Genomic DNA, 12,648 nt, shown 5'->3' with positions numbered 1-12,648 from the left:
ACTCCTACACACCAGGCCAACGCTCTACCACTGAGTCAACCGGCCAGGGTACTATAAAGTTTTAATAATGACAAAACAATATGAAATATCAGAACATTGCTACTAGATTATATTTCTTTTCTTTTTGCAATTATTTTCTTTCTAGTCAATTCATACAGTTTTTTAAATAAAATATTTAAGTTGAAAAAAATGGTAAGGAAAAATTTGAATGATTTAAATTAGATTATTTGGATATTCTGTTATAAAACTAACTTCTAAGTTTAAGTTAGCAGCATTATCACCATTCATGGACAAGTTCTAGTTCATTGAAACAAAATAATCTAAATGAAGGTATAATATAAAAATTATAAATATTGATAAATGTTTTATTAACTCTAAAATTAGTTACTGAAACAAAACAGCAAAATAAAGTTTAGAGATGTTTATTCCCTTTTTTCACATAATATACAAACAATATTAAAAATACAATTTTATTTATAAAAAACCCTAACAGAAATTATTAAAAATTTCTTACATGATGAAGATAGTAGTTTTAATAATCTGTTGGTCTTACCAGAATATTGCTTGTGGTAGCTACTACTTTGGGCTCCAAAAAAAAAAAAAAAAAACCCTAAAACTCAATACAAATATGAACAAATTCTGAAATGATTTTACTGATTTTTGCTTTTCATCTAAATTTTACCAAAATATTATCACTGACACCATATTGCTCAAAATTATCCATAATTGCTCACTGGAATCTATTAATGCTTCATGTTCTTAGTTGACTTATACTTGAAAATATACATTTCAAGAAATAAATCAATATTAGCATACAGATATAATTGAATATTATGTCAATCGTAATTCACAAAGTTGATATGCTGCGGGTTACCTGTTTTAGATTAGTTATTTTTTTTTTTCGGAAGCAGAAAATGCAAAATAGCATTTCAATTTTCCAATCCATTTTTTTCCAATCCATTTAAATTGAGAAGAAAGTGATAATTTAGAAGAAAAATAGTAAAAGGCTTTGCAGTGAGTATATGATTGACATAGAGCTAAAGTCTGTTTCAGTTCTAAAGTCAGGCCAGTATCAATAAAACTGTGTTGACTCAGTGGGCATCCTCAGGCTCCTTTGCTCACATAGAATTGATTTTAAAGCTATGGCTGCAGAAGAAAAAAATAACTTTGTTATGTCTGTATGGATTTCTATAGACATAGCCTCTTGTTTTATTTGAAATGCATTTGGAAGGAAATGAAAATGTTACCTAAATTGTTAACTAATTTTTTAAAGCAATTTTCATAATAGAAAATAAACTTTGAAATTTTGTGTATCATTTTAATATAGAAAAAGTATATGTACATGGATAATGAAATGATAAATAATATATTACATAAATAGAATGTGCAGTTTTTGTTTTTGTTTTTACAGAACAGAGGGAGAGTCCAAGGGATAGATAGAAACAGACAGACAGGAACGGAGAGAGATGAGAAGCATCAATTATTAGTTTTTCGTTGTGACACCTTAGTTGTTCATTAATTGCTTTCTCATATGTGCCTTGACTGTGAGGCTACAGCAGACCGAGTAACCCCTTGTTCGAGCCAGTGACCTTGGGTCCAAGCTGGTGAGCTTTTGCTCGAACCAGATGAGCTGCACTCAAGCTGGTGACTTCGGAGTCTCAAACCTGGGTCCTCCGCATCCCAGTCTAATCTCTCTCCACTGCACCACCGCCTGGTCAGGCTAAGTGCAGTTTTAGATGCTAGAAAATAAATTATAAATATTTATAAAAGAAGGGAGTGTAGAAAGAAGGGTAGAATTAAAAAGGGAGAGGGGAGCTGACCAACATATAGCAAATAAATATAATCTATGTACAGAACTGTTATGTTGAAAATGTTAAAGAAATTTAAACTCATAACAGTTTAAAGAAAATATAAAACCATATATATCATATATAATACATTTAACTGGGTTTCTATATATTTGTGGCAAGACATAGCTTTAAAAGATGTCATGTTTTCATTTGTAACGAATAGATGAGTAATTTTTTATAACTTTGTTTTACTTTTAAGTTACTTAAAGAAAAGAATGTGTCCTTATCAGTTCAAAGTTTATAAAATAGTTTCTAAAATATTTTAGCTGATATTTTGTGTAAAAAAAATCAAAATTAAAATTTCTTTATTATTCTTAATATTTTATTGAATATTTAAATAATATATTATAAAACAAAGACAGACGCAAGACACAGAATTCATATTATATATTATTTTGGATATAATTCTTAATTTAATTTATTGGGCTGATATTGGTTAATAAAATTATATAGGCTTCAGTTATACAATTATATAATCTATCATCTGTATAATATATTCCATGTTTACTACCCCAAGTCAAATCTCCTTTTATCACTATTTATCCCCCTTTTTATTCTCTTCTATCTCCTTCACCCCCTTTTCTTCTTGTAATTACAATATTATGTTTGTTTTTAAGAGACACTGGCAAGACTTATTAAAGCAAAAAGTGAAAATATACTTTCAGAGAGAGACAGAGAGTGGGCAGGCTAAAGAGAACAGCTATTTTGGATATATGATACTTTTGATAAATGAAATGGAACTCTGAATCAAAAACACAATTTCATAACTTATGGTGAAATTTCTCTACTTAGTACTGTGACAGTATGTTCTTCAAAGGTTGTTAAAAAACATAGTGAACTTATTTTAATCAAAAAAAATTTTTTTTGTTCCTCTCTTTCTCTTTGACTTCTTGCCTGGTCATTAAATTTAATATCACAAGCCTGGGGTACCACTGAGAATGCTTTTTCTCTCTGTTTTCACTTTCTACCATCACTGGGCTTCCTGTACATTTGTAAGTCACTGCAGAACCAGACACTTCAAGGAAGGATAGATAACAGTATCCAGTGTGATAGATTTTGATCTCCAAAAAATTTTGGCATTCATAATGTGCCTGCAATATTCAGTTATTCCTTGGTGATTTAGTATTCCAAATCCTGTTTGGCAATTTTGATTAGAAAAATCTGTCATTTTGTAAAGAATGCAATTATTTCCCTTTGTTTTTCAATATCAGCCAGTTTAAAAGTAACCTTACAGTGAAAGCCATATTGTGTCATGTTTTTCCTACATAAAAAGAGAATGGCAATACCACTCACTTTTCTGCAGATATTATAGCAAGCAGGTTACAACATCTTACAACTAGACAAAGTTCATTTCATGCTTCAAATCATAATATGTGTGATGTGTGAAGTTTTTGTACATCAAATTGGGGTATAATTCAAAATATACTGCTCACAAAAATTAGGGGATATTTCAAAATGAATATGAAGTGATAAAATATCCCCTAATTTTTGTGAGCAGTATATAAATACCTTTTTTTGCTAATTTATGTTACCATATTTTCCTTTGTCAATATTTACCAAATGCCATTTTCAAATAGTTCAAATGCCAAAATCAATATAATTAAGTGTTTTACCTTACCAATTGACTAGAAAATTTAATACAAGAATGTAAACTTTTTAAATGAATGAAAACTTCAAACAGAAGAATATGCCTGCTTATTTTCCTGCCTTTTTTCTGAGTTAGCTTTGACTTCCTTGAAAAAGAAAGTTCTTAGAAGAGATATTACAAGAGGTATGAGATTGTTAGTCTGATGTAAAGACGACGCATATTGTATATATAAGAAATAACAAGTAATTCACAAGGAGAGAATAACCAACTTAAAACAAGGAAAATAGAGCTACTATGTAAGATATTTTCTTTTTTTTTTTTTTTTTTTATAATAAATTTTTATTAATGGTAATGGGATGACATTAATAAATCAGGGTACATATATTCAAAGAAAACATGTCTAGGCTATTTTGTCATTAAACTATGTTGCAAACCCCTCGCCCAAAGTCAGATTGTCCTCCATCACCCTCTATCTAGTTCTCCGTGCCCCTCCCCCTCCCCCTAACTCTCTTCCTCCCTCCCTCCCATGTCCTCCCTCCCCCCCACCCTTGGCAACCACCACACTCCTGTCCGTGTCTCTTAGTCTCACTTTTATGTTCCATCAATGTATGGAATCATGTAGTTCTTGTTTTTTTCTGATTTACTTATTTCACTTCTTATAATGTTATCAAGATCCCACCATTTTGCTGTAAATGATCTGATGTCATCATTTCTTATGGCTGAGTAGTATTCCATAGTGTATATGTGCCACATCTTCTTTATCCAGTCTTCTATTGAAGGGCTTTTTGGTTGTTTCCATGTCTTGGCCACTGTGAACAGTGCTGCTATGAACATGGGGCTACATGTGTCTTCACGTATCAATGTTTCTGAGGTTTTGGGGTATATACCCAGTAGAGGGATTGCTGGGTCATAAGGTAGTTCTATTTGCAGTTTTTTGAGGAACCACCATACTTTCCTCCATAATGGTTGTACTACTTTACAGTCCCACCAACAGTGAATGAGGGTTCCTTTTTCTCCACAGCCTCTCCAACATTTGCTATTACCCGTCTTGTTGATAATAGCTAATCTAACAGGAGTGAGGTGGTATCTCATTGTAGTTTTGATTTGCATTTCTCTAATAACTAATGAAGCTGAGCATCTTTTCATATATCTGTTGGCCATTTGTATCTCTTCCTGGGAGAAGTGTCTGTTCATGTCCTCTTCCCATTTTTTTTATTGGATTGCTTGTTTGTTTGTTGTTGAGTTTTATGAGTTCTTTGTAAATTTTGGATATTAGGCCCTTATCTGAGCTGTCGTTGGAAAATATCAGTTCCCATATAGTTGGCTGTCTGTTTATTTTGATATCAGTTTCTCTTGCTGAGCAAAAACTTTTAATTTTGATGTAGTCCCATTCATTTATCTTTGCCTTCACTTCTCTTGCCATTGGAGTCAAGTTCATAAAATGTTCTTTAAAACCCAGGTCCATGATTTTAGTACCTATGTCTTCTTCTATGTACTTTATTGTTTCAGGTCTTATATTTAGGTCTTTGATCCATTTTGAATTAATTTTAGTACACGGGGACAGGCTGTAGTCGAGTTTCATTCTTTTGCATGTGGCTTTCCAGTTTTCCCAACACCATTTGTTGAAGAGGCTTTCTTTTCTCCATTGTGTGTTGTTGGCCCCTTTATCAAAGATTATTTGACCATATATATGTGGTTTTATTTCTAGGCTTTCTATTCTGTTCCATTGTTCTGAGTGTCTATTTTTCTGCCAATACCATGCTGTTTTGATTATCGTGGCCCTATAATATAGTTTAAAGTCAGGTATTGTAATGCCCCCAGCTTCATTCTTTTTCCTTAGGATTGTTTTGGCTATTCGGGGTTTTTTATAGTTCCATATAAATCTGATGATTTTTTGTTCCATTTCTTTAAAAAATCTCATAGGGATTTTGATGGGAATTGCATTAAATTTGTATATTGCTTTGGGTAATATGGCCATTTTGATTATATTTATTCTTCCTATCCAAGAACAAGGAATATTTTTCCATCTCATTGTATCTTTTTCGATTTCCCTTAACAATGCTTTGTAATTTTCATTATATAGGTCCTTTACGTTCTTTGTTATGTTTATTCCTAGGTATTTTATTTTTTTTGTTGCAATCGTGAAGGGGATTATTTTTTTGAGTTCGTTTTCTAATATTTCATTGTTGGCATATAGAAAGGCTATGGACTTTTGTATGTTAATTTTGTAACCTGCGACCTTACTGTATTGGTTTATTGTTTCTAGTAATCTTTTTGTGGAGTCCTTCGGGTTTTCGATGTATAGGATCATATCATCAGCAAAAAGTGATAGCTTTACTTCTTCTTTTCCGATATGGATGCATTTTATTTCTTTGTCTTGTCTGATTGCTCTGGCCAGAACTTCTAGCACCACGTTAAATAAGAGTGGAGAGAGTGGACAACCCTGTCTTGCTCCTGATTTAAGGTAGAAAGTCCTCAGTTTTATGCCGTTTAATAGGATGTTGGCTGATGGTTTATCATATATGGCCTTTATCATGTTGAGATATTTTCCTTCTATACCCATTTTGTTGAGAGTCTTTAACATAAAATTGTGTTGTATTTTATCAAAAGCCTTTTCTGCATCTATTGATAAGATCATGTGGTTTTTGTTCTTTGTTTTGTTGATATGGTGTATTACGTTAACCGTTTTGCGTATGTTGAACCATCCTTGAGATTCTGGGATGAATCCCACTTGATCATGATGTATTATTTTTTTAATATGTTGTTGTATTCGGTTTGCCAGTATTTTGTTTAGTATTTTAGCATCTGTATTCATTAGAGATATTGGTCTGTAGTTTTCTTTCTTTGTGCCATCCTTGCCAGGTTTTGGTATGAGGGTTATGTTGGCCTCATAGAATGTGTTTGGAAGTATTGCTTCTTCTTCAATTTTTTGGAAGACTTTGAGTAGAATAGGAACCAAGTCTTCTTTGAATGTTTGATAGAATTCACTAGTATAACCGTCTGGGCCTGGACTTTTATTTTTGGGGAGGTTTTTAATAGTTTTTTCTATTTCCTCCCTGCTGATTGGTCTGTTTAGGCTTTCTGCTTCTTCATGACTCAGTCTAGGAAGGTTGTATTGTTCTAGGAATTTATCCATTTCTTCTAAATTGTTGTATTTGGTGGCATATAATTTTTCATAGTATTCTACAATAATTCTTTGTATATCTATGATGTCTGTGGTGATCTCTCCTCTTTCATTTTCGATTTTATTTATTTGAGTCCTGTGTCTTTTTTCCTTGGTGAGTCTTGCCAAGGGTTTGTCAATTTTGTTGATCTTTTCAAAGAACCAGCTCCTTGTTTTATTGATTTTTTCTATAGTTTTTCTGTTCTCTATTTCATTTATTTCTGCTCTGATTTTTATTATCTCCTTTCTTCGGCTGGTTTTGGGTTGTCTTTGTTCTTCTTTTTCTAGTTCCTTAAGGTGTGAAGTTAAGTGGTTTACTTCGGCTCTCTCTTGCTTGTTCATATAGGCCTGAAGTGATATGAGCTTCCCGCTTATCACTGCTTTTGCTGCATCCCAGAGATTCTGATATGTCGTATTTTCATTTTCATTTGTCTGTATATATCTTTTGATCTCTGCGCTTATTTCTTCTTTGACCCATTCATTTTTTAGAAGTATGTTGTTTAGTTTCCACATTTTAGTGGGTTTTTCCCCCTCTTTTTTGCAGTTGAATTCTAGTTTCAAGGCTTTATGATCAGAAAATATGCTTGGTACAATTTCAGTTTTTCTAAATTTGCTGATATTGTCTTTGTGGCCCAACATATGGTCAATTCTTGAGAATGTTCCATGTACACTAGAGAAAAATGTATACTCTGTCGCTTTGGGATGAAGTGTCCTGTAGATGTCTATCATATCCAGGTGTTCTAGTATTTTGTTTAAGGCCACTATGTCTTTGTTGATTCTCTGTTTGGATGACCGATCTAGAGCCGTCAGCGGTGTATTGAGGTCTCCAAGTATGATTGTATTTTTGTTAGTTTTTGTTTTAAGGTCAATAAGTAGCTGTCTTATATATTTTGGTGCTCCTTGGTTTGGTGCATATATATTAAGGATTGTTATGTCTTCTTGATTCAACTTCCCCTTAATCATTATGAAATGACCATTTTTGTCTCTGAGTACTTTTTCTGTCTTGTAGTCAGCATTATTAGATATGAGAATTGCTACACCTGCCTTTTTTTTGGGTGTTGTTTGCTTGGAGTATTGTTTTCCAGCCTTTCACTTTGAATTTGTTTTTATCCTTGTTGCTTAGATGTGTTTCTTGTAGGCAGCATATAGTTGGATTTTCTTTTTTAATCCATTCTGCTACTCTGTGTCTTTTTATTGGTAAGTTTAATCCATTTACATTTAGTGTAATTATTGACACCTGTGGGTTCCCTACTGCCATTTTATAAATTGCTTTCTGTTAGTTTTGTATCTTGTTTGATTCTTCTCTTTTGTTTTTCTATCATTTGTTTTTGTTTGTTTGTGTTCCATACTTCTTTCCTCTGTTGCTACCTTTTTTAAGTCAAGTGTTTTTGTGGTGTTTTTTTCAAGGGTGGTTACCATTAAGTAATGAAAAGGGTACCTACCATATTCATTGTAGTACCCTATCTTATAAGTATTTCTGCACTTCATCGTCCTTTGCTACTGTTAATCTTCATCCTCTCCCCCCTTTTTTTCCTTTGTTGTCACAGTTTAAGTTTGGTTTTATTGTGTTCTTGGTGGAGCTGTTACTTGTGGTGTTGTTTTCTTTTGTTCTTTGAATCTGGTTGGAAAACCCCCTTTAGTATTTCCTGGAGTGGGGGCTTTCTGTTGATAAATTCTCTCATCTTTTCTGTATTTGTGAATGTTTTTATATCTCCTTCATACTTGAAGGATAGCTTTGATGGGTATAGTATTCTTGGCTGAAAGTTCCTCTCTTTCAGGGCTTTAAGTATTGGGGTCCACTCTCTTCTAGCTTGTAGAGTTTCTGCTGAGAAATCTGATGATAATCTAATAGGCCTTCCTTTATATGTTGTACTCTTCTTTTCCCTGGCTGCCTTGAGAATTTTTTCCTTGTCATTGGTTTGTGTCATCTTTATTATGATGTGCCTTGGAGTGGGTTTGTTGGGGTTAAGAAAACTCGGAGTTCTGTTTGCTTCATGAATTTGAGGCTTTAGTTCTTTCCACAGGCTTGGGAAGTTCTCGTCTATTATTTGTTTGAGTATATTCTCCATTCCATTTTCTTTCTCTTCTCCCTCTGATATACCTATTATTCTTATGTTATTCTTTCTGATGGAGTCAGACAATTCCTGTAGGGCTTTCTCATTTTTTATTATTTTTGAGTCTCTTTCTTCTTCTCTCTGTTGTGCCTCAAGTTGTTTGTCTTCTATTTCACTAATCCTATCTTCAATCTGGGCTGTTCTGTTAGCTAAGCTTGTTACCTCGTTTTTCAGCTCGTGAATTGAGTTTTTCATTTCTGTTTGATTTGTTTTTATAGTTTCAATTTCCTTGGTAATATATTCTTTGTGTTCATTGAGTTGTTTTCTGATCTCCCTATATTGCCTTTCTGTGTTTTCTTGTATATCTCTGAGTATTTTTAAGATTTTTATTTTAAATTCTCTGTCATTTAGCTCCAAGACTTCCAATATGTTAAGTCTTTTCTCCATAGATTTTTCCACATCTATTTGTGTTACCTCTCTTTCTTTTGTATCCATAATATTCGATTTCCTCTTTCTTATCGGCATCTGAGGGTGGTCTTGTTGATAGCACTAATTAGAATTAATAAAGAGTAAAAAGTAAAAAAAAAAAAAAAAAAAGGTATAACACCCCACAATAAAAAAACAGTAATAATTTATTATTTCCCCCTTTTTTCTCTCTTCTCTTTCCCTCCTCTCCCCTCCTCAGGGAAATATCGTGCCTATAATGGAGGGCCTGATTTGGGGTGAAGAGTTGAAGGGGCAAAAAAAAGGGAGTAGGGACCTACTAAATGCAAAAAAAAAAAAAAAAAAAAAAAAAGGAAGAAAATCTTAGACAAGCATAAGATGATTTGCTTGTAAGTGATGGTCAACTAAGAGATATAATGAGAGGGATAAGAGGGAACCAGAACAAAGGACCAAAAAAGAATAATAAAGAAGAAAAAATAAAAATAATAAGTAAAAATCTGTTGTATTAAGTGGAGCAAAGACTAAATACAATGGAGACCTTGGGTTGGGAGGACCCAAAATGCCACAAAAATAAACAAACAAGAAAAAAAATAAAAACAAAAGCAAAAAAGAGAAAGGAAGCCAGAAAAAAAGCCTTGAGTCCCAAATTAACTAATTTGTTCGTGATTGAGGATTATATGGGAGGAAAGTAAAATGAGAAAAGAAAAAACGAATAGAAAGGAAAAAATAAGAAAAAGAGAAAAACGAAGGAAGAAATAAAATAGGAAGAGAAAAAAACAAAATAAAGCAAGACAAAAAAAAACAAAAGAGGAGAGAGTGAGAGTTAAGTGTTTTGGAGTATAACCTTAAAGGAGGGTGAGGATGAAGAAGAGAAATAAAATGCAACACTCATGGGTAGTGTAGTTCAAGAAAGGGGAAGCATAAGATGGGCAGAGAATAGAAGGACCGAGGTGGAGGAAATAAAGGCAATATGATAGAAGAAACAAACAACAACAACAACAAAATTAGTGGATCAAGTTGTAAAGTCTGTGGATTTTTCTTGATTTTGAGAGGTTAACTTCTTCCTTTTTCTTTTCTCTCCCTCTTCCTGGTCGGTGACTCTGTACCCCAGGCTCTGCCCCTGTGTCACACTTAGGTAGGGATTTGCAATTGTTGGGATTCTATGGCAATGTCATATAATTGGCTTTAGTCTTGCTGGAAGTAAAGGCTTGTTGGCGTTTGCAGGGTCCAACGATGAGAGAGTTTGCTTTCCTGGATTCTCTCTCCTAGTCCCCCCTTTCTGAATTAGCAGCCTGGTGATCCAGCTATAAGGCTGCAACTGCTTCTGCCTGGGGAGTAAGAGGCTCAAAGAGCTGGGAAATCCCCACTCTATCCCCACTCAGTGCAAGGCTTTGGGAAAGGCTCTGAGAGTCAGGGCCTCCAGTGTAATCAGGCGGGGGTGGGAGTCAATTGTTGTCAAGGTGACTGTTCAGCGCCTATCATTTAGTTGGACTTCTCAACCCAGGCTTTCCACACTTTGTAGCCTGTTTTTGCAGGGAAGAAGAGGCACTAGTCTCTGCTTGCGAGTAGTGTAGTATAGATCTTATTATCTGCCAAGTCCTTCTTGTTAGCGTTTATCCCTGAATATGGAGGCTCTATCAATCAGAAGTTGCCCCCACCCCTTTAGCGAGAGGCACTAAAAAATATCACGCCTCTTGTCTTGGGTCGCTGAACTGAGAGAGATCTTATCAATTAGAACTGAGGGTGCGCAGATTTCATGGGTTAAGCTAATTTCAGTGATTGGATCGCAGCTGTGCTTCCGAAGGTATTTTAGGCTGCCTGCGCGCGCCCCTCCCCCAACGCTTGATTGTTAGCTTGAATGGCTGGGTGAGGTGCCCCGCCCACAGAGAGAATCTCCCAAGCCTCTCCCGCTCGCCCCGCCGCTGGCGGCTGGACCGCACCAGGCGCAGGATAATGGAGCCCCCTGGGTGTGCGGGCCAGCAGGGCGCCCTGGGCGCGTGGAATGCCCAAGGCACGCGCGCGAATGGGGCGCTCCGGGCACCGGTGGTCGGCGACCCCCACTCGCAGTGTGCGGGCCGCTGGGAACGTCAGCGATGCTCAACCGGACCGGGCGCGCGCGCGGCCACTCACGGCTCCCAAGTATGGGCTGACTCACCACAGGCGCACTTCCTCGCGGTTTGAAAGAACGTCCCTGTGGTAGATTCCTCCACACCCTCGTCTCTCAGATTCAAGTGATAACAGTCCTTTCGCTATCAGTTTGTGTGGAACTCCGGAATGCTCCGAGGATAAATTTTTCTGTTTCTAGTTGATAAATTTGTTGTGATTTAGGGGAGAGCTGTCGGACGCGCTGCTCACGGCGCCATTTCCGTGACGTCACCCTCAAGATATTTTCAAAATAGTCTTTTTTCATTGCTTGATTTTTAGAGAGGGGGTAAAAGCTAGAGAGAGAGAGAGAAATCAATTTGTTTTTTCACATATTTATGCATTCGTTAGTCGATTCCTTTATGTGCCCTGACCAGGGATCAAACTCACAACTTCGGTGTATAGGGAAGATGCTCTAACCAACAGAGCTACCTGACCAGGGCTTCAGAATATTCTTTCTTTCTTTCTTTTTTCCCTTTAGCAAACTCAATATATATATATATATATATATATATATATATATATATATATATATATATATTTTTTGTATTTTTCTGAAGCTGGAAACGGGGAGAGACAGTCGGACAGACTCCCGCATGCGCCTGACCGGGATCCACCCGGCACGCCCACCAGGGGCTACGCTCTGCCTACCAGGGGGTGATGCTCTGCCCCTCCGGGGCGTCGCTCTGCCGTGACCAGAGCCACTTTAGTGCCTGGGGCAGAGGCCAAGGAGCCATCCCCAGCGCCCAGGCCATCTTTGCTCCAATGGAGCCTTGGCTGCGGGAGGGGAAGAGAGAGACAGAGAGGAAGGAGGGGGTGGGAGAGGAAGGAGCAAATGGGCGCTTCTCCTATGTGCCCTGGCTGGGAATCGAACCCGGGTCCCCCGCACGCCAGGCCGACGCTCTACCGCTGAGCCAACCGGCCAGGGCGCAAACTCAATATTTAATATACTCTGTCTGATGGAGTGCTTCTCAACCTTCTGTGTGCAGAAGAATAATTTGTATGTCTTATAAAAGCCGATTCCTGGGCATAACCCAGAGGTGTTGACTTAGTAGGTAAGGGCTGCATCCATAGCATTTGTATCTTCAATAGTTTCCAGATTTTGAAGCTTCTTCTAGGAAGTGGACCACATTCGGAATAGAACTGCTTTAGGATCCAGATATCAGAAATACATAAGCAATAAAATATTGGCCTAGAGATAATAGTCTCAGAGGAAAAGTACATGACAGCCCTCATATGTTTCCCTGAATTGCTTTTTATCCATGAGCAATAGTATGCTGATAATGAGTGAGACCTTTTGTGCCCAGCTTCCCTCTAAGTATGACTTAATCCCTTGGTTACAGAACATGTTTTTCCTAGTGTCCAGAAAACATTTGAGATTCCTTCTTCTAACTTGCCTGTTAGTAC

The sequence above is a fragment of the Saccopteryx bilineata genome, chromosome 6 (genome assembly GCF_036850765.1).
Source record: "Saccopteryx bilineata isolate mSacBil1 chromosome 6, mSacBil1_pri_phased_curated, whole genome shotgun sequence".
Lineage (NCBI taxonomy): Eukaryota > Metazoa > Chordata > Mammalia > Chiroptera > Emballonuridae > Saccopteryx > Saccopteryx bilineata.
The sequence above is the reverse complement of the archived record's forward strand: the minus strand, read 5'-3'. Positions refer to the sequence as shown.